This window comes from Bactrocera oleae, chromosome X, assembly GCF_042242935.1.
Source record: "Bactrocera oleae isolate idBacOlea1 chromosome X, idBacOlea1, whole genome shotgun sequence".
NCBI classification, from domain to species: domain Eukaryota; kingdom Metazoa; phylum Arthropoda; class Insecta; order Diptera; family Tephritidae; genus Bactrocera; species Bactrocera oleae.
The window spans coordinates 31,662,377-31,684,375 of record NC_091541.1 but is presented as its reverse complement, the minus strand read 5'-3'; the positions used below and the strand labels follow the sequence as shown (position 1 = coordinate 31,684,375).

The 21,999-nt window shown below is 33.2% G+C and overlaps 1 protein-coding gene across 9 annotated transcripts in view; it reads left to right on the top strand.

The window, feature by feature from the left end:
* Positions 1-593: 593 nt before the first annotated feature.
* zfh2 (Zn finger homeodomain 2) overlaps positions 594-21,999 on the top strand; it is a 193,786-nt gene continuing 172,380 nt past the window's right edge. For all 9 annotated transcript variants that reach the window (XR_004977376.2, XR_011397415.1, XR_011397413.1 and 6 more), the window contains exon 1: positions 594-1,078. The gene's annotated coding sequence lies outside the window, so the exon portion shown is untranslated. The remainder of the gene's footprint in view (positions 1,079-21,999) is intronic.

The following is a 21,999-nucleotide window of genomic DNA, read 5'->3' as shown; positions in this document are numbered from 1 at the left end:
GTAAACTTAACCTAAAATATGCAAAACAAAAATTGGTAGCATTGAAAATAGCAGCTATATCCTTTTAATAAGGTGTGCGCATACTCTCTTGTACGAATTCAACTCGATTCCTTTGTTGTTGCTGCTATATGTAATTTTTTTGACAAGAGAGAAGAAGCGAGCAGAGAAATGGTGAATCGAAGCCAGCTAATATCCGGTTAAAACTTGAAACTAATTATTTGGAGGTTTTCATTTCTTGAATTATAACAGCTTGAACTTGATATCTTTGCTAAAAATACCTACATACATATTAACACTCTTATGTTATTAACATAACATTTCGTAGTTTGATGACCACGCTACTTAAAATAGTTACAATTACAAACTGTTATGAAAAGTTTTTTTTAAACTTACTGTAAGTTATGAGCCAAAAAAATATCGTACACGTTTTGGGCGCATATAATTTGATACACCTTATAATATACATATATATATATATATATATATATATATACATATATAATATATAATATATATATCTTTATATATATGTATATAACATCACCGCGTTGTCATAGCTATCTATATAAATGTTGTATTACTTACAGGACCATATCACTCGTATTTGGCACATTTTGATAACATCATTTTTTCCTAATAAACTGCTATGTAATATGCTCCTTCAATAAGGGCAATTAAGAATAAAGTTCCTATTTAATAATTACTAAACTTTAAGGAAATGATCAAATTTGTAAATAAAATAATTAAGTATAAGTAGGAAGAAAAATAAGGTCACAAAAACAAAAAAATGTAAAATATAACAGTACAAAGCGCGTGAAATAATAAACAAAAACTTATCAACGAGTACAAAGCGAATGGATATAAGCATATTTAAGTCTTCTGATTGTTCTTTGACTGAATAATGAGTCCTAAAAAATCATTAAACCAAAATTTCAACATATTCACCTTGGAAAATGCACCCTCTACGCAAGCAACGCAGTTGGTCAACATGAACTTCACGCAGTCTCACTTTCCAGAAAATGTTCGAAGCTTCTTTAAATTTGCGTGCGATCTCATGTCGAACACTTGTCACTAAACGGTAAGTTCAATTATAGTTTACAAATAAATATCTTGTGCAAATAAAGAAATTCTTACCCCGAAATTAGAATGTACGAGTACATCATGCATTTGTAAAAACGCTACTTTTTTAACGTTTATTTCTGCCTTGTGAGTGCTGACTCAAATTATTAAAATCAAGTATAATTTCAGGAAAATACTTTTCATTTATTATTAAGATAGGTTATATGAAAACTATTTTGGTATATCAAAACTAATAAATACTCCATGATTTAAGTGGTTAATAGTCTAAAGTGTAAAGTATATGCATACTTAAGATATTTTTCTTATGATTTTTGCAAATACCTTTTTAGTGCAGTAAATATATTTATACCAAGGAGCATGTTCAGAATCTTGCATATTTTAAGTGGTACCCGATTAGAAATTTCTTATTTCTGCAAGAATTTTAAGGTGGAGAAAGGGCATTTTCAACGTTTGCACTTATTTGTTGCGGTTATTTTCTTTATACACTTGCTTGTCATGTTTTATTAAGGAGTTAGGTTGAGTTAGGTTAAGAAGTCGATCCTAAAAGGGATCTTTCTTGGACAGGTTAGAATGCCGGTCCGTTGTGGTACCTAAAACGCAATATAATGGATCATAAAGCTCTCACAGATTAACAATGCGCTTTGAGCCTATCACAAATTCGCTGAAACGGTTAATGTCAACTTAGGCTATGTCTCCTAGTTCGCCGAAGGTAAGACTGCCGAGATGTTTCACCCAGCTAAGGCAAAAAGACACTGGAGGAGAAAGTGTCTGGATATTTCCAGGAGAAGTTGGTTTAATTTAGCAAAGTTTTGATAATTAAAGTAGATTTGGTAAAATACCCAATTAGTTTCCACCTCAGCTGCCCAATGTCTCTTAATGAAACATCTCCATGGAATATATCCTATCTCATCCGGCTGAAAGCAGGGCATTCGCAAAGATAATGCTCCCACGTCTCAACATCCTCCGCACATGCCGTGCATTCCGCCGAATGCACTTTACCAATTTTTTGAAGGTGAGATCTTAAAAGAGTATTCTTGTCTAGAAGCATGAATTTCAGATAATTTTTGAACTGTCGAAAAAAAGGCAATTCATATTTTTACCATCAATTTTTTTATTTATTAAATAAAAATGTTAAAAATTTCTAAATCTAGCAGCTGATGAAGTGGGCAGAAAAAATTGGCACGTGACCATACCAATGATTTCAACCCTCCTAGCAATCTGAAACCAAAAAAAAAATAAAAATATTTATAACAAATAATGTCGCAATGTCTGAAACTAAGGAAAGGTTTTACGAAATGGTGAAAATTTTTTTAACTTTTTTTTTGACTGTTTCGAATTTTTAAAAATAGAAAATTTGGGTATATGGCTAGTTCCGGATATAGACAAGTTTATAAAGAAGACTCTCATAAAATTTCAGGTCAATCGATCCAGTAGAACCTAAGAAATCGTGGGTATCGTTTTGAAAAGGACAGTTTCGTCAAAAACGCGCTTAGAACTTTTAAGTTAAATCTTAACCGACCAAGTTGCAATGACACTAAAACGGCTCTAACTTTGAAAATAATTTGAATTAAAAAAAAAACCGTTTTAGAGAGATATTGTTGAATAATCAAACTATCAAAATATGGAAGAAAATTTGTTTAGATATTTTAAAATTTCTAGACTAGAATTCCCCCTTAGGGGTAGGTGCCCTGTGATGATCCCTACAATATTACTAAGTTCAGTTTTCCTTAGAAGTAGAAGCTTTAAGGTCTGTCCACCATTAACACTACTCCAAAGTAACTTCGTGGTATGTTCTGTGTCGTTAGTGTTCCAAGACCAAAAGTGTGCCTCTAGGGTTCTCTCCAAATAACCCTTGAAGGAGCTGAATGGTCTGGGACAACTACCGAGCGGTCCAACTCGTCTACCTTTTCAATTCCTTCTATTCCCATATGATATCCACATGATATTAATTCACCTACTGAGAGCCTAGTTATTGCCTGCTTGCATAACCTAACGCAGAGCAGACTTTGTATTGGGGCTTAATTGCCGCTTGACTGCCTACTAGAAGGGTTATGGACTTGTTGACTGGAGCAGAAGCCCACTTGACACCTTCTGTTATGCCAACAATTCCAAACCACTAAAAAACCTATTAAAAATTTATACTTTTAAGATAACTTATGCCGTTATCAATGATTGAACGTTTGACTTCAGTGTTGAAGTAAAATATTTCAGGGAAATTGGGAAACTAGTTCGCGCCTTCATATACGAAGTAGTTAGAAGAATTGTAAAGTTGTACTAAGGACGGTAAACAGCCTAAAAGCCTTTGTGAACTATCCCAATGACGTTTAGGATATGACTTCATTGTAAAGGTATACCTTTACAGTTCTTTCAAACTCTTGTATTATACCATACATATGTATATGTATGCGTATAATGAGAGCTCCGCCTTGCCTAATTTCATAAAGTTTATGTATGTAGATACAATGTGTTAGTAGGATAGACGCAATTTTTCGGTATCATACTTGATAATTTCAGGGATGTCGTTAGTATTGAACTCATATTTCCGCTTCCTTACATTGAAGGAAAACACTTTAAAAAAATCTTTAAATATATTTCAAATATTCCACGTTTTAATAGAATTTCGTTAGTTGTAGACTTTTTGAGCAACTTAGTCGCAAATATTTGGAATTAGGCCATCTTGTACTAAACTGAAAATATACTCTTAAGATAATGGTTTCGACCGTAGCTCTCAACAAACCAAGATTCGGGTTTTCCATACAATATTAAAGATAAATAACCCAGATGGATAGAGTGTTAGGTAAATAGAAATGTATACGAAGCAAGTAGCAGCGTTAGGGAATTGAAAAAACGGAATAGACGATGGGAAGGATGCGTTATGACCCCCTCACAGCCAATAGTTTTTAACTATACATCATAATTCCGAATCGATGACCTCGTAACTAACGTTTTCCGAGATGCCTACTTCCTCTACTATCTTGCGCACCTTCAATCTGTGGCATTTCGTTATCTTTCGTCGTAGCTGTTTTCGGTGCACTCGAACGTGGCTAATCAAAATCACGTTGAAACTCATTAAATCAATTTTGGTCGTCATCAATGGGTAAGAGTTATTGTATACAGCAGCCAGCAATATCTGATTCCATTCCATGTTTTCGCTTCCAAAAAGAAGATTCGAATCTCCGTTCGATTGTGCGCTTTTTCGGTTTTTTTAAAATCCGCGTCTACGTCCACTTCCACACACGGTCAGAAGAAATCTACAAGTCCGATTGGGCTGATGTCTACGACAATGTCCAACGCGATAGTGACGTCATCGTCGATGTAGATGATAACAGCGAAGTGTAAAGAACTATAACTTCTGTAACCGTTGGTTTTAAAGTTAGTAATACGTTTAAAAAAATATATATATTAACAATTAAGTCAAAGAAAATCAATTAAACGTTATTGCTTGTAAGTGTTGTCCTTGAATTGATACAATATATAAGTTAATATACATGTGTATTTTCTTTATTATACTTGTATTATTAATTTGTGAAACATCGTATATCATATATTTATCAACAAAGAACGATGTTGTTAGTTTTAAAATTATATGAAGTATAGCTAAGTATAAGCCCGATTAATGGTTATATCTATATAAATTACTGGACTTGGATTAGACAGTCTCTATGAGGATAAATCGAAATTATTCAATATAGATTATTTTTGCAATAATATATAAACCATATCTTGAGATTGGTGCTGTCGAATTCGTTTATTTCACAAATTATGTTTCAACCAAGTTTTGTGTATGAGAAGAATGTTGTTCGATTTATTGTAGAATTAAATAGTCGCCAATTCCATAGATGGGGGCAAATAAGAATTCTACAACTTCAAATGCATGATATCTACAATGAAAGAAAGCAAGCGCGTATTGAAAGCAAAATTGAGGAAGTATTTGAAGCGTAACACCCCTAGTCTCTGAGCGATTGACCAACCGTTCTAATCTAAATAATTAACTGGTTTAAATGAAATATCTGTTGTAAATGACGTTAAATTAAAATATATGTATATTAAAAGTGTAGAGTCTACCAACAAGAAGGACGTGACGTTAAAATGAAATAAAACACTAAAATTTGGTCAAAATGATTTGTTTGTTATGCAGATAATTTTATGCCATTTATGATTTGAATAAAATGTCGGCCAAATGGCCACCACGGCTCCGTTTGCATATCTCTACTCGTTTGCGTCAATTTTCGTGGACCCAGTGCAGCATTTCGGCTAGAATTTCGGAGTCGTCAAACTTTGAACGAAATGTGTTCATGTTTAGACGTGAAACATGAGGCGGCGCACCGTCTTGATGGAAGTAGAGATCGTCCGCGTCGATCCAATAGCGACGATTTTGTTTGTTGACGAAGTCATTAACCCAGAAATGGGCCTCATCTCAGAAGATGATTTAAAATACAGTAGCCACCATTTGCTTAATAGTCTGGAACAATTTCCAAAGGTTGTACGAAAGTGAAACGTGGCATGACGAAATGGCAAACCTTACTGAAAACACTAACAAAATTTGACACAAATCCGTAAGCAATTATGGTCGCCATGAGCTTCCAAAGTCACGTAAGCTGCTCTTGTAACTTTCTGAAATATGATAGGAATTTTGAATTTTAATTAAAATCTCCGATTTTGGGAGTGCAGGTTTTTTACATCCGAATTCGGATTAATTTTTGAATCCAACACTGGTTACATTATGCTATTCGAAATTATGTACATATGTATATGAATTCGTACTGTGTTTCAAAACATGAACGCATATTTAAATTTTTATTATAATAAAATTAAAAAAATAAAATAAAAACCATCGGTGTTGCATACATGTTTACATATTTTCGAAAGAAATCGTGTAATTAACATTTTTATAAAGCCCCAACAAGTAAGTACAATATATTTAAAGTAAATAATTAAATGTAATCGAAAGGAATAAAAAATTTAAACTGTTTATTCTATTACTACTGATCGCTTTTAAAATGAAATTAAAATTAATTTGATCTTTTCAAGAGGTAAGTTTAGTTTAATTAAAATAAATATATTTTTTTTTGGTAGCTTACAAGAAATTTTTGCAGTCGAACCATACCTGTTATTGAGCTTTTATCTTACCACTCATTTAAATGCTACGCCCTATCTAGCGTCACAAATATGATTCTGCCGGCAAGTAATCGGACTTACATAGTACGTAAAAAAATAACAAGTTGCAGGAGTTTATGTAACCATGCTTGCAATGCTGTGTGTATAAAAAGACGATAGGGGGGCAGAGACTTGGCACCTAAGTTACTCCTTATTGGTTGTTCTAAATACATGAATTCACATGTACATACATATGTGTACATAATATTATTATAATACGAAGTAAGTATGTCCACATATGTAGGTATGTATGTATGGAAGCTTTGCCGCTATTTTCCTACGATTTTGCTTTTTCGTAATAATTTACCTTTCCCAAAAATTGGTATTTTCATCTTAACGTTAACGTAAAACACTCATTTGTATTGCAGTTCTATTATTGGTTAATTAAAAAAACTGGAAGGATGGTTAATTAGCGACCGTACGCTTTTTTCTAATTGGTTGTAAAAAGCCCCCCAGCAAAGCGTTTCATAGCATACAGTTACACTTGCAACCGCATATAATAATCGTCAAAACAAAGTCAAACGTATGCATATAAAGAACAAGTGGTCTCCTCTATACATAAATTCAGGCACAAATGTTTGAATGAATATAAATATCTACACAGATATATATACATACGTATGTCTACCCAAATACACACCCATCTTATCGTCAACACAATAGCCAGCTTATATACATATATTGTACGGTATATACACGCTATAATACTAATATAATTATAAATAAGAGAATCGTATATGTAGATGTTTACATCCATGCTGTACTACAATGGAGCAGGCGGACGATAAACAGCAACAAATAAACATCGTCGAATCAGATCGAGTTGAGTGAAGAGTCGAACAAACTTAGAGTATGAAATCATTGGAAAAACTAAAGAGAAGCGTCAAAAGCAAGCTGTGTGAGGTGTAAATGGTTGGTTGTACTAGGGTTAACGTATATAAAAATAGCAAGTGTATATGAGGCTTAAGGCTTGGGGAACATTAAGTTCAGTTGCTCTCTTGCTTTTTCCATGAGCTAAAACAAAGCAACTCACTAGCAATATACTAAGCGCTGCTACACTCAAAAAAGTGTAAGACAAAGCAAAGCCAACGATAACTAATTAAATGCAATTACTGGATTGGCTAAATAAGTGGAGAACAGAAAAGTGGCGTAGTGGTGGTTGATGGACAATTTACTGTGTGACAAAAAAATTCTACAATGTACATATGTACACTCATACCCCGTGGAGTATTTATTATATGATAACTTCATTTTATTTCATGGACTTAAAACCACACGTCCCTCTATAAATAGGCACGCTGTTTCATGTTAACATAACAGATATAAGATTTCAATTCAGATATATATGCTACATATGTACATTTGTACATAACTCACAATCGAAAAAAGTCCCACTGACAAGTGTTTTTGCGACACTTAAGCATAACTAAAACAATTGTAGCAAAATAAGTTTCAATTTTGACTTCGAAACGTTTTCCAAAAATATAATAATCCAAAGCTAAATTACTCACTTATCATTGTCACACTTTAGCACTACTAAGAAAAAACACAATAAAACAAGTAAGACAATGTAAAAGTTAATATATCTTAATATATGGGGGGCAGTGTGCATTCACTCAATAAATTTATATTTATTTCCATAGTAATTATTACTGTTAATTCGTGTTTCCTAGTTTATTTATACACAAATTATAAAAAAAAAGCATTAAGAGTGAAAAATTGGTCGACTAGCACGCACCAATGCCACACAATCTTTCCGATTTTTATTCATCTGAGTAGATATAACAAGTTCAATTCTACTAATAATTGTTATTTCAAATTCTTTTAAAAATATGACTATAAGCAATGTCAAAACTCTAACGTTGAATCAATCAAACTCACTGGGAAAAAGTCTTTCTAGTTCCTCTTAATACGTTGTGAAAATGTGTGAAATCAGATAATAACCACGATGGTGGGGGGGCATATAACGGTTATGTTGTAATATACTAAAAGTGCGATAACTCTCTAAATAAACAGGTCAGAGACAATTTCACACAGGCGATGACATGGCAGAACTTAATAGGATTTTGTGTCAAAATTGTAATCAAAAGTAATAAAAAAAATTTAAACTGTCTGGTATTGACCACGTATAAATAATAGTGCTAAAAAACATGTAACTAAAAATGTGAAATATGTATATTTGTTGAAGTGTATGTACATATGTATGTATAGAAGCCCGATCTGAACAATTTATTCGGAGATTGTACCGTTGGCTTGGAGAATAATCCATGCCGAATTTCGAGATGATATTTTGTCAAATAAAAAAGTTTTCCATACAAGGACTTGATTTTGTTCGATCAGTTCATATGGCAGCTACATATTCCCCCTCCTAATTGGCCTCAGGTTAATTAATTTTCACGCTTATTTAAACAACCTGATCGGTAAAAATTATATTGTATACAAAATGTTTTAAAATTATCCCGCATAACTGAACCCGGTTAATTGGTTTCCTCGCATAATTGGTTAAAAATCAGTGTTATTGAATGAATACGCCTTTAATTTCCCCCGGTTAATTGCTTTGGTTAAAAAAATAATCTGGCATGCCGCACATAAGGCATTGTTAGTTCTCAAAGTTTAGAACACATGCAAAAACTTCAAAGATATTTTTATTCAGAAAACAAGTTTTTGTGTGAATTAGGGAATATAGAATCGCATGTCATGTCACGTAGATTGAACAATATAGTTACCAAAAAATTACAGACTTCTTCAATTTCAATTTTAAAAATGTTAGTAAGGATCTCTTAATATTTGAATGCAAGTGCAGTATGTATATTTGTTCCTTAAGTTTTTTTTTTATATTTTATAACATTGATCTCTTAATATATGAGGGCAATACTTAAAGTGCACATGATATTTTTTTAAATTTATTAAGTTGTCTAAATAAACGTGATTACGGTATTGTGCAATTTTTGAAGTGTTATTTTCTGGGGATACTGTATATGCTATAGGGGTGCTATAAATGTGGAACTTCTTGGTGAAAAAAGATGTATGCAAAATTTCAGATCGACATCTTAAAAACTGAGGGACTAGTTTGCGTATAAACAGACAGAGGGATACGGCAAAACCCATCTTCTGGGTAGCATAAACTTCGTATAACAAGGTGAAGGTTCCGGTGAAATATAAATGAAATTTTTATTAAAATATAGTTATATTTTATAATTAGAAAAAACATTTTGGCTTTCTAAAATTGCGTTTATTACCTACTTATATTATTACCAGTATGTACGGCCACGCGTTGCTATGGCTATAGTAACATTAAATACTATTATAACGAACTATTCAATACAATGAAAATATTATTTGCGAATAAAAGCGAAAACGTTATTGCCGGTATAGGAATCCAAAGTATTGTACTTGAGGTTTAGTTTTGAAAATGATTGTTACAAATATTTGTCAATGGAAAAAGGAATGAATTTTATATTTATTAATTATTTTGACTTTTATGATAATATACATATGTAGATATAAACTAACCTATTTCTGGTAAATATGTACTTAATGACCCCCACTTCGTAGGGGGTTGGGGTTGTAAGGGGTGACACAATTAAGTTTCCTTTTTATGAATTCGAAGGAATTACCCGTCGGTCACCCCTTAAAAAAAAGTTATGGAGGGTGGAAATACAAATATTTTTTTTTTATTAAAATGCACTGGCGGCCTTCGGCCGCGCTTCAAAAAAATAACCCTGGTCGGTCAAAAACCGGGGTGTTCATAATTCAATCGCGTCAAACTCCTTTCTGCACTCAAACTCCTTTTCGCTGCTGTTTGTGCAGAAAGGAGTTTGACGCAATTGAATTATGAACACCCCGGTTTTGGACCGACCAGGGTTATTTTTTTGAAGCGCGGCCGAAGGCCGATAGTGCAGAAAGGAGTTTGACACGATTGAATTATGAACACCCCGGTTTTTGACCGACCAGGGTTATTTTTTTGAAGCGCGGCCGAAGGCCGCCAGTGCGGAAAGGAGTTCGACGATCTCCGATATTCATTCATTCCATAAAAACGCGGCACAAAAGAAATTTTGACTATTACATTTCTTCAGTATTTAAAAAAAAAATTTCACTTTTGAGTTCTCCTTAGTTGGGGGACCTAAACTATACAGAGGGGGGGGGGGGGGGGGTGTTTGATGGCAAAGCGGCTGTGTGAATAGTCAGAGTACAGAAATGAAACCCTGAATATTAAAAAAATATTATCATATAATTTGGGAATATGCTGTTTTCACGAAATTTTAACCCTTCATATAATTTTTTTGAAGGGTGGCCGACGGCTAAATCCACTGAAATTGTATTTCACAGACTCCCTTCACATACCATCTGCAACCCCAACCCCCTCCGAAGTGGGGGTCATTAAGTACATAATTACCCTATTTCTTCAGTTGGATCAAACTGGACACAGTGTGCGAAATTTTGGTTCAGTAGTTTAGGAGTTTAGCTCGGAGAAAGCGTGGCATGTAATTTTTATATATAACAACCATATACTCGTAGATATAAGGATGTGCATGTTTTAAATACATATTAATAACTTGGGAACTTAGTTTAGTGAAAAATAATTTATTTGCGAAAATAATGCATAACAAGTTAAATAAGCAAACAACTTCGTAATTTTTAGAAACATAATCAAAAATTCTTTGTAACTTAAATTTACCAGTTTGAAGATAACTATTGCATTAACAAATATTTAGCATGAATGAATAAAGACTATATACCGCTCACAAAATTAAGCTCTCAAAACCCGCCCATCAACCAAGTTTTGTTTGATAAATCTCTCCACCACCGCAGTACGTAGTGTATACATACGTTTAAATATACTCTTGAAACAATTCCTTAGTATTGTAATGCTACGCGAATGAGTGTGCAAATGTGAGACGAATGAGCGATGAATTAGATTTACCACAAGATTTTGTGTGAGAGAGAAAGCAATAAGCAACTGCTACTGCACATTAATGAAAATCTCGGGCGAATCGGATTCGCTTCCAAGCTATTTTATATTTTGTTTTATTTGTTGTTTTTATATTTTTTCTTCTAATTATTTTTCCTTGCTGTTAAGATACCTACACTTATATATGTATGTACATATGTACATACATAATGATTAGCTAAACACAAGATAGTCATACATACATATATCAATATTTTTATAGCTTCATCCACTAATGTAACAAAATAAAATTGCTTAAAAGTAGCTATAATATAATATTACTGTTATTTCAAAATTTAATTATTTGTCATTGTGTTATATGTACAATATGTATTACTTATCATAAAGTAAATAATAACGGCTACTGACTACACCACAAATATATGTATATGTACTTGTACATACTATGTATATACAAGTATGAATATCAAAACCATTTTATATGGTTTCTAAGATACCAAAAAATAGTGAAAATTCGGAGAGTTAAGATGGGATGTTCTTTTAAACATACTTTTATCTTATTTTATGATAAGATATTTTTATTGTGCTTTGTGCAAATAATCAGTTTGAAAATCAATTCATTTATTGTGTAGTAAAAAAAACAATTTTCACATTTAAATATCATGTTACCACGATTTTTAACATCTATACCAAATTCTATACTGGTATCTTGTTATACCTTGAACAGGGTATATGAAGTTTGCCACAAAGAAACTCTCGGAGACCCTAAGAATATATACAGATCATTTCATCCAAAATTTACATTCAATGAGAAATACGTTAAATTTTTTCGACCTATTTTTAACTTCCCGCTAAGAAAATTGAAAATTTTCTAAAAATCGGGAAGATATTGGTTTCACCCCATTTTGCAAAAATCGAGTTCTCAACAGATCTCGACGTTTTGAGGGTCGAGGAAGCTTCCCCGAACATTTCTACGATGATGTCCGTATGTCTGTATGTATGTGTGGATGTATGTGTGTGTGTGTGGATGTATGTGACCCTCTTATAGCTTTTAAACGGCTCAACCGATTTGAATAAACTAAACGGCATTCCAAAGGGTTTCATTGCACTTGAATTTCGTGTGAGTTTGGACCCAATCGGACCAGTAGATTTTGAGAAATCTCAAAAATACAAATTTTGAAAAATCGAATTTCTTCCAAACGACAACACCAAAAACTAATCAGTTCTAAACCTTGAAAAAACACATCGTTTGCCGCAAACCGGGTCGAAATCGGTTGATTTACTTGCGAGATATTGAAAACGAAAAATTTCGAAGAGCTCAAAAGCAGTGAAAAAAGCGAAATTTGAACGTTAGCGTATGAAATTAGCAGGAAGTTGCAGGGATGGCCCTTGAGGCCAACCGTTTTCAACTTTTTTTTTTTTAACAAAACGTTCATTTTTACAAACACATTATTTTTCGATTTAGAACTATTTTTATGCAGTTATTTTTCTTGAAAAATGCACATTAGACTCTTCAGTGGGCCGTGTGTGGGCAGTTCAATTTTGACAATAGTCTGTAGCGAGAGAAGTAGCAGCATGCCGGATCAAACAACTTCGCAGCGATCAAGTATGAACAATTGCGCGTTCGAAACGTGGATGTTGAAGATTAAAAAATTTATTATGGACGCAGTTTTTAACGGCCTGTTCTCAAATTTATACAATCATGACTGAAGAGCCTAATTTACATTTTCAATAAAAAAATTAGAAAAAAAATAGTTCCAAGTTGAAAAAAAAACTATTTGTTCATAACAATATACCTTTTGTGTATAACAAAAGGTCGAATAAATTCAACGTAAGTATATCCCATTGGAAAGCTGAGAAAAAATAAGACTGGCTAGTTATTTTTATAAAGGAACACTTTTCTTCATATATGCAAATGTTTAAGTAATATTTTCTAGCTTTGAAATTTTGAAAGTTCAAAACACCCAAATTTTTCATATTTTGTCCAAATAAAAAAATATATTTTGTCCACAATTTAATTATTTGTCCGATAAAATATTTAAGTCTCTATGGCATACAAGTATATATTTGCACGTCAAGTTATACACATATTTATGTTTAGAATTATAATTTTTATACTCTCGCAACCTGTTGCTACAGAGTATAATAGTTTTGTTCACCTAACGGTTGTTTGTATCACCTAAAACTAATCGAGTTAGATATAGGGTTATACATATATAAATGATCAGGACGAAGAGACGAGTTGAAATCCGGGTGACTGTCTGTCCGTCCGTCCGTGCAAGCTCTAATTTGAGTAAAAATTGAGATATCTTTATGAAACTTGGTAGACATGTTTCTTGGTACCGTGAGACGGTTGGTATTGCAGATTGGCGTAATCGGACCACTGCCACGCCCACAAAACGCCATTAATCAAAAACGCAATAAGATACAATACTGTTATTTGGTACACAGGATCACATTAGGGAGGGGCATCTGCAGTTAAAACTTTTTTTTAAAAAGTGGGCGTGGTCCCGCCTCTAATAGGTTTAATGTGCATATCTCCTAAACCGCTAATGCTATAATAACAAAATTCTCTAGAAGCAAATGTTTTTAGCACTTATATTGACGGTGTGAAAATAGTTGAAATCGGGTAACAACTGCGCCCACTCCCCATATAACGGTACTGTTAAAAACTACTAAAAGCGCGATAAATCAAGCACTAAACACGCCAGAGACATTAAATTTTATCTCTGAGATGGTATAACATGACTTTATAGGAACCGCGTTCAAAATTAGACAGTGGGCGTGGCACAGCCCACTTTTAGGTGAAAACCCATATCTTGAGATCTGCTTAACCGATTTCAACCAAATTCGGTGCGTAACGTTCTTTTCATGTTTCTATGTTATAGTGCGAAAATGGGCGAAATCGGACTACAACCACGCTTACTTCCCATGTAACACCATTTTCAATTCCATCTGATTCTTTCACTTTCCACTATGCAAATCAGGTAACAATGATTATATCGGGGTAAAACTTTGCGTGAATAATGCAATTAAAGTATGCCACCTTGCGGCCAAAAATTGTCTAAATCAAACCAAAACTGTTCAAACCCCTAAGTACTAAATATGTGGACCCCAGTGCCTATAGTTGACCTTCTACCGAAAATATCAGTCAATCCACAAAGAAATCTCAAACGAGTATACCATTTGACTTTGCGAGAGTATAAAATGTTCGGTTACATCCGAACTTAGCCCTTCCTTACTTGTTATTAATGAATTGTTTTGACTTGTTATATAATTGATAAATAACCTATCCTATCTTGTAAGTTGAATCAAAAGGGACACAGTGCGCTAAATTTTATTAAAATCGATTCAGTATTTTAGGGGTTTACCCCGGATAAAACATGACCCCTAATTTTTATACATGTATGTATATAGATATGTACATAAATACATATGAATTTGTACATTTAATGCTACTTACGTTTCTACTTTCACGTACATATGTATGTACATATGTATTGCTTAATTTTCAATTTACTATCAATAACTTTAACACTAACTGCAATAACTTTTTTACAACGCATATACATACCAACATATTGCACAAACAAATGCGTTACAAAATTTAATAAATTTTGAAGCTTGGAAATCAATATTTTCATGTAACTATCCATCGATAAATCCTAATGCTCTCTACTCCCTCTACTATAATATATGCTTGACTTTTTTCAATTTTTTCTTTGTACACTGCTCCTCATAAAATTACAAATTTTTTAATCATACATACTTATGTAAATATACAAATAAAACTGTGTATACGGACTGGCGCATATATTTCACCCTTGTTACGCGCAATTCACCAGGGCTGGGTATTTTCAAATGTAATAATACACCCAACAACACCTTATGTATGTTTGTATATATTTTGAGCGAATAGTAATACGTACATACATAAATATCTTCATGGTACATGCAGGAAATAAGGAATTTATTTTTTAAGAAACAACCACATAAGGCTCAATAAAAACGCTAACTTGTATTAGATACATGTACATATCATATTTTAACCTTTTAGAAATAAATCGGGTGATTGTAATGAGTAGATGATAATGAGAGGAAATATGTGTGTATATACATGTATGTATATAAACTTAATGAATTTACTAGCCGTTTCTTCTACAACTTTTTTTTATGAACATTGGAAGAAATGTATAAAGAAGGATATACCAGTATGATTACAAACATTTCCAAGTGAATATAAATTAATGCACTATATATTATATTTGTGCACATATTTAAATAATAACAAGTAAGGAAAAGCTGAGTCGGGTGTAACCGAAAATGTTATACTCATGTGATTCGCAAGGCTTAAAGGCGGAGAAATATTTGCAGGTGCCGGCACAGCTATAATACGAGATGTTCATTTAATAACGGGATTTATTAATTTGCCTACCTTTAAAATAGCTCCCTTTCGATATTATTCACTTATGCCATCGCTTCTTCCAATCGTCGAAACACTTCTCAAACTCGATTTTTGGGATAGCCTTTAGCTCTTTTAGCGATGCGCTTTTAACGTCATCTATGCTTGTAAACCGACGACCCTTTAAGGTTCTCCTAATTTTTGGAAATAGGAAAAAGTCGCACGGATCCATGTCAGGCGCATATGAATATGTCTGGTATTGTTTTTGGTCAATAATTCAGGAACTCGTAACGAAGTGTGAGCTATTAACAAACGAAAATCGGTAAGCTCATAAAAACACGTCTAACATTAGCGGCTGCTACATATCTCTATCAACATAATAAAAGTGAAATTTGGACTCTCCAAAGCCGCGAAATTTTAAAATTCCGGTAACTTTTGAAAACACCTTGTATGTCCCAGATCGAATTTGACCCGAACTGGAATTTTTTCCTATATTGATATAATCTTATGTATAAATATGTCAATAAGTGTGACAATTCATGATTGAAACGACAACGGTGGGTTTTTTGGGGGTACAGCCTTACTACTGTTTGGTGATTTCCGATAGACCTTGGCGGTCATTAAGATAGATTTTGCCAATGAGATTAACGCATAAGTAAGCACAGACAGACAGTCACTCAGAAATCAACTCGTCTCTTAATCCTGATCATTTATAAATGTATGTACATATGTATGTATTATATAATCCTAGTCTAAAGACCTAACCCTGAAAGCTAGAGATAGATATAGGGTTATATACATACATGTATAAGTGATCAAGATTAAGAGGCCAGTTGAAATCCGACCGTCCGTCCTTGCCTGAAAATGAGCGAAATCTGACTATAACCACGCCTACTTCTCATATAACCCATTTTAAATTTCATCTGTTTCTTTCACTTTCCAGTATACAAATTAAGTACCAATGATTGTATCGGAGTAAGAATGTGTACAAATACTACATTTGAAGTGTGCCAGCTTATAACCAAATATTATCTATATCGGACCAAAACTGTTCAAACCCCCAGGAACCGAATATATGTATCCCAGTTCCTATTGAAAGTATTGGCCATTATAGAAACTCAGAGAGAATCCTTATCTGATAATAATATGCCCGTGTGCCGAAAATGGCTTAAATCGGATCATTAAAAAAAAAATTTTGAACTTCCAACTGACTTTATACCGCAAATATCGGTCAATAGGTGAGTTATACATATATGTAAGTTATCTTAACAAAATTAACTGACCGTATAAAATTGGACATATTATAGTTCAATGTCGAAAATATGTCATATTGGACTACGAATTACCTAAACCCCTAGTTACTACATAGGTATAATGACTTGAGTTATTTTAACGAACCCTATATAATGATTTCCGACTTCTCACCTGTCTGTAAACCGTTTAGGTTTCTCCAAATTTGTGATATTTTAATAGATTTAAGTGGACAAGATTTCTTAAAAACTATGAGGTTTAGCTCTGAATATGAATGGAATTGGTTTAGACCTTGGTAAAAACCTCAAATGCTTAATATAATCAATTCCGATCCTCTGGATGACGTTTTGCACATCAGATATATCTTATAGGAAGATGCTTTTAATATACTTTAAGCTAAGAGGAAGTAAAATATATGGTAGTTATATAACTAATTGAAGCTATGACCAATAATATAAGTTAACAAGATACAAAGTTGATTGTAAACAATTCAGTTTCGTCGAACAATGAATGTTGAATTTTTTCGCAACATTTTTATACTCTCGCAACCTGTTGCTACAGAGTATAATAGTTTTATTCACCTAACGGTAGTTTGTATCACCTAAAACTAATCGAGTTAGATATAGGGTTATATATATATAAATGATCAGGATGAAGAGACGAGTTGAAATCCGGGTGACTGTCTGTCCGTCCGTCCGTCTGTCCATCCGTGCAAGCTCTAACTTGAGTAAAAATTGAGATATCTTTATGAAACTTGGTAGACATGTTTCTTGGTACCGGGAGACGGTTGGCAGATGGGCGTAATCTAACCACTGCCACGCCCACAAAACGCCATTAATCAAAAACAAATAAATTGCCATAACTAAGCTCCGCAATAAGATACAAGACTGTTATTTGGTACACAGGATCACATTAGGGAGGGGCATCTGCAGTTAAATTTTTTTTTAAGTGGTCGTGGTTCCGCCCCTAATAGGTTTAATGTGCATATCTCCTAAACCGCTAAATCTATAATAACAAAATTCACTGGAAGCAAATGTTTTTAGAACCCCTAACAACGTTCTTTTTATATTGACTATGATCTATGTTATAGTGCGAAAATGGGCGAAATCGGACTACAACCACGCCTATTTCCCATATAACACCATTTTCAATTCCATCTGATTCTTTCACTTTCCACTATGCATATCAAGCAACAATGATTATATCGGGGTAAAACTTTGCGTGAATAATACGTTTAAAGTATGCCACCTTGTGACCATAAATTGTCTAAATCGAACCAAAACTGTTCAAGCCCCTAAGTACTAAATAGGTGGACCCCAGTGCCTATAGTTGACCTTCTACCGAAAATATCAGTCAATCCACAAAGAAATCTCAAACGAGTATACCATTTGACTTTGCGAGAGTATAAAATGTTCGGTTACATCCGAACTTAGCCCTTCCTTACTTGTTTGAAATACAATTTTGCATACCTGTAGGTATTTCCCCGAATTTGAGTATGAAATGTTCAGTTCTACTCGAACTTAGCCTTTCCTTACATGTTATTGATGTTATCATCGTGGGGCCCCAGAGTTAAAATTTTTGGTCACCCCTGCTTTAGAACCCAATGCTTATTGAACCACATTTCGTAATACTGCGGTTACATGTGGACTCTTTTTATAAAACATTCATAAATTAATTGCAGCTCTTCTTTTAAATAAAATGATATTCGAACTCCTCGAATCCTTTGCGGTTAAAAGAAATAAATATAAAAGAATCTTAATATCTTTATATATATATTTCTTGTGAGCGTGTGTGTGCCACTGAACTCCTCCTAGACGGCTAGATCGATTTTGAAGAATTTTTTTGTGTGAGTTCAAAAGGATTCGAAAATGGTTCAAAATTTGGTACACTGAAAAATGTTTATTTAACTAATTTTTCATTTATTAGTAGTTGTTAATTTTGGAATCCGCATACGTGCGGAATTAGCCGAGTCAGAAAAGGCAAGAGAGTTTTTTAAGTGTTGAGATCTAAAACTGCTCAGCTACAGAAACAAAAATTTCAACAGCTAAGATCTAAAGTTACAATATAATAAATTGTTACATTTTCATTTATTAAGAGAAAACAATAAACTCTTTTTAATTTTGAAAAGTGAGTCAGATAAGTCAAATGTGCTGGAATGAGAATTAAAATCATGACATATACGGCGGAATGGCTCGTTTAGTTCAAAATTTGATCTACAGGATTTTAGCAGTAAAGGTCTAAACTGCCTCGAAAGGCGAACCGGGATATTAAAATTAATTTCAGACAGGAGAAAAGAACTGCGAACAGTTCCATTCAAAAGTTTCACTAAGAATGTTATGCCAAGCATTTCCCTACGACTAGAAAGTGTAGGTAGATTAATAAGTTTTAAACGACTAGTGTATGGAGGTAGACTTACCCTAGCATCCCATCGGAAATGCGCTAAGGCGAAAAGTAAAAATTGTTTTTGAACCGACTCTAACTTGTCAGAATGGATTTGGTAGCTAGGGTTCCATACCACAGAGCCATATTCCAATATAGGTCTAACCAAAGTTGTATAAAGTGTTTTAGTAATATATGGATCTCTAAATTCTTTACACCAACGTTTAACAAAACTGAGGACAGCTTTTGCTTTCAAGACCATGGTATCAATATGAAGACTGAAATTAAGCTTAGGGTCCATATTAACTCCAAAATCAACATAGTTTAAAACTTGCCCTAGAATATGGTGTTTTATTACATAAGAAGAGGGGTGCACAGATCTACGGGAAAAGCACATCGTCTTACATTTATTGAGATTCAATGGCAAATCATTTCTATCACACCATGCAACCAAATTGTTTAAGTCTGTTTGCAACAGACACCTTTCCTCAGTTGAAGTGTAGGATTTAAAAAGCTTTACATCGTCAGCGTATAATAAAATTTTTGAGAATTCTATTACTGAAGAGATATCGTTAATAAACAACAAGAACAGAATCGGGCCAAGATGACTACCTTGCGGAACACACGAAGAAACATTAATTGTATCTGAAGGTGTATCCTCAAATATCACTCGTTGTGTTCTATTATAAAGATAGGAAGATACCCATTGAAGGAATCTTGGCTGAAAGCCCAGCAGATCAAGTTTATGTATGATAATCGAGATATTTACTTTATCAAAAGCTTTGCTAAAGGCTGTGTATATAACATCCGTATGCTTATCCCTAAAACCCAATGATACATTTTTTACAAATTCAAGTAAGTTTGTTATAGTCGAGTTCCCTTTACGAAATCCATGCTGAGATGAGGAAATTAACGGAGAAATCGAAAAGGTTATATGGTCAGTGATGATAGCTTCAAAAAGTTTAGGTATAACTGATAGTTTTGCGATACCTCTATAGTTTTCAATGTTGGATCTAAATCCACTTTTATGCAAAGGGATGTAAGAACGTTTTACATAGAATTTCGGCAAACTGCGCTGCAGTTGTGACTGATATTGAAAAGTATATTTGAGCTTGGTAGATGGCGCTGAGATCAGATTCTAAGATAGCAGAAGTATAGTTTAAACTATTAAGACTATAGACATGTGTATGGTGTATAGTGTCTAAACATTCATACAGCTATGTTACTCTATATGGAAATAGTGAATATAAAAAACTAAGAAATATGTAAATAAATACAATAAATAATAAATTTGTTCCGCGTCGTGGCATTTTTTGTAGATACAACATACTATGAAAAATACACAAGGACCAATGAGGATTAGCCACCATTTTTAATGGAAAATTTCAAGGTGAACTTATACCTTTGCCACGGATTCCAATGATTCCTTCAGATTCGCCGTTACCATTTAAACATTTACAATTACCCATCTGCTTGGCATTTTCGATGACTATTAAAAAGGCACAAGTTCAAACAATGACGATTTGTAGATTAGATTTAGAAAATCCATGCTTTTCTCACGGCCAATTATACGTTGCGTGCTAGAGAGTAGGAAAACCATCGAATTTATTTTTATATCGATTGTTCGGATTGTGATAAATATATATGAAGGACGTAATTAGTTTGTAATAAGTTTCTAATAAAAATTTTCCTCAAAACGGTCTAATTGTAACAGCTATTTCCAAAAAGTTTACATATAAAACGTGGGACAGGGCAACGTCTGTCGGGCTTTTAGTATTATGTATATATAAAAAAGTAAAATATATAAAAAAAGTTTTGTATTGAATCCGCCGTAAAAATAAACAAATTCAAAAAAAAATTATGAAAAAGTTAATTTTTCAATTTTTAACAGCCAAAAAACCAGGTGACCGTGAAAGTGTACAGATACCGAATTATTTTATGTATATATTATAACATTTAATACCGCTAAATGTTATTACAAATTTAATTAAATATTTTTGAGTTCTTAATTATCTCCTTATTCACAATTTTTCAAAATATATCTATTATTATATGCATACATATTTGCATATTACATACAAAAAATATATACCGATGTTCAAATATTCTAACTTATCATATATGTATATTCATTTGAACCCGAGCGATATTTCAACCATGAAAAGAATTTCAAAATGAAAAGGAATGCTGAATTGCGTAGCAGCGAACTGTTACGAACAAGAACACAAAAGTTGCCACGGTCCCTTCGTCTCTCCTCGTCATCCCCTCGCCAACAATAAATTAAGTTTGGTTACAAAAGAGTCTGTGTGTGAACTGGCACTAAGCATTGCAGTACATATATGTATATGTGAAGTACAATCTACAAGAATGCTTGAGTACCCGCGAATTTCCAAGGTTGTAATTTGTTTCAATACATAATGGATATAATATGTAAACAGCCGTAGCCAATCACAATATTTGGTATAAATACTTATATTTCTGTACAAAACATATAAGTGTTTGTGTATGCAGAAAATTGTCAACCTTTTCTAGATATATAAAAAAAAAATTGGAAATTAATTTGAATTAATATGCATTTTCAATTATTTGATAGCGCGAATGTAGTCGAGTTCAATTTCATATATTCTCTTTTTTGCATCTATCCCTTTTTTTAATTTCATTACGTGCTCTTTACAAATTGTAGATGACGGAGAATAATTTAAATGCTTAATTTGTATTCCTGATGCTCTCTTCTCGAGAGAAGATATATGGGTATATGCATACGTACATATGCAAGAGTGGGAAATAAATTTTAACACATGTTTCTCAGATTTTTGAG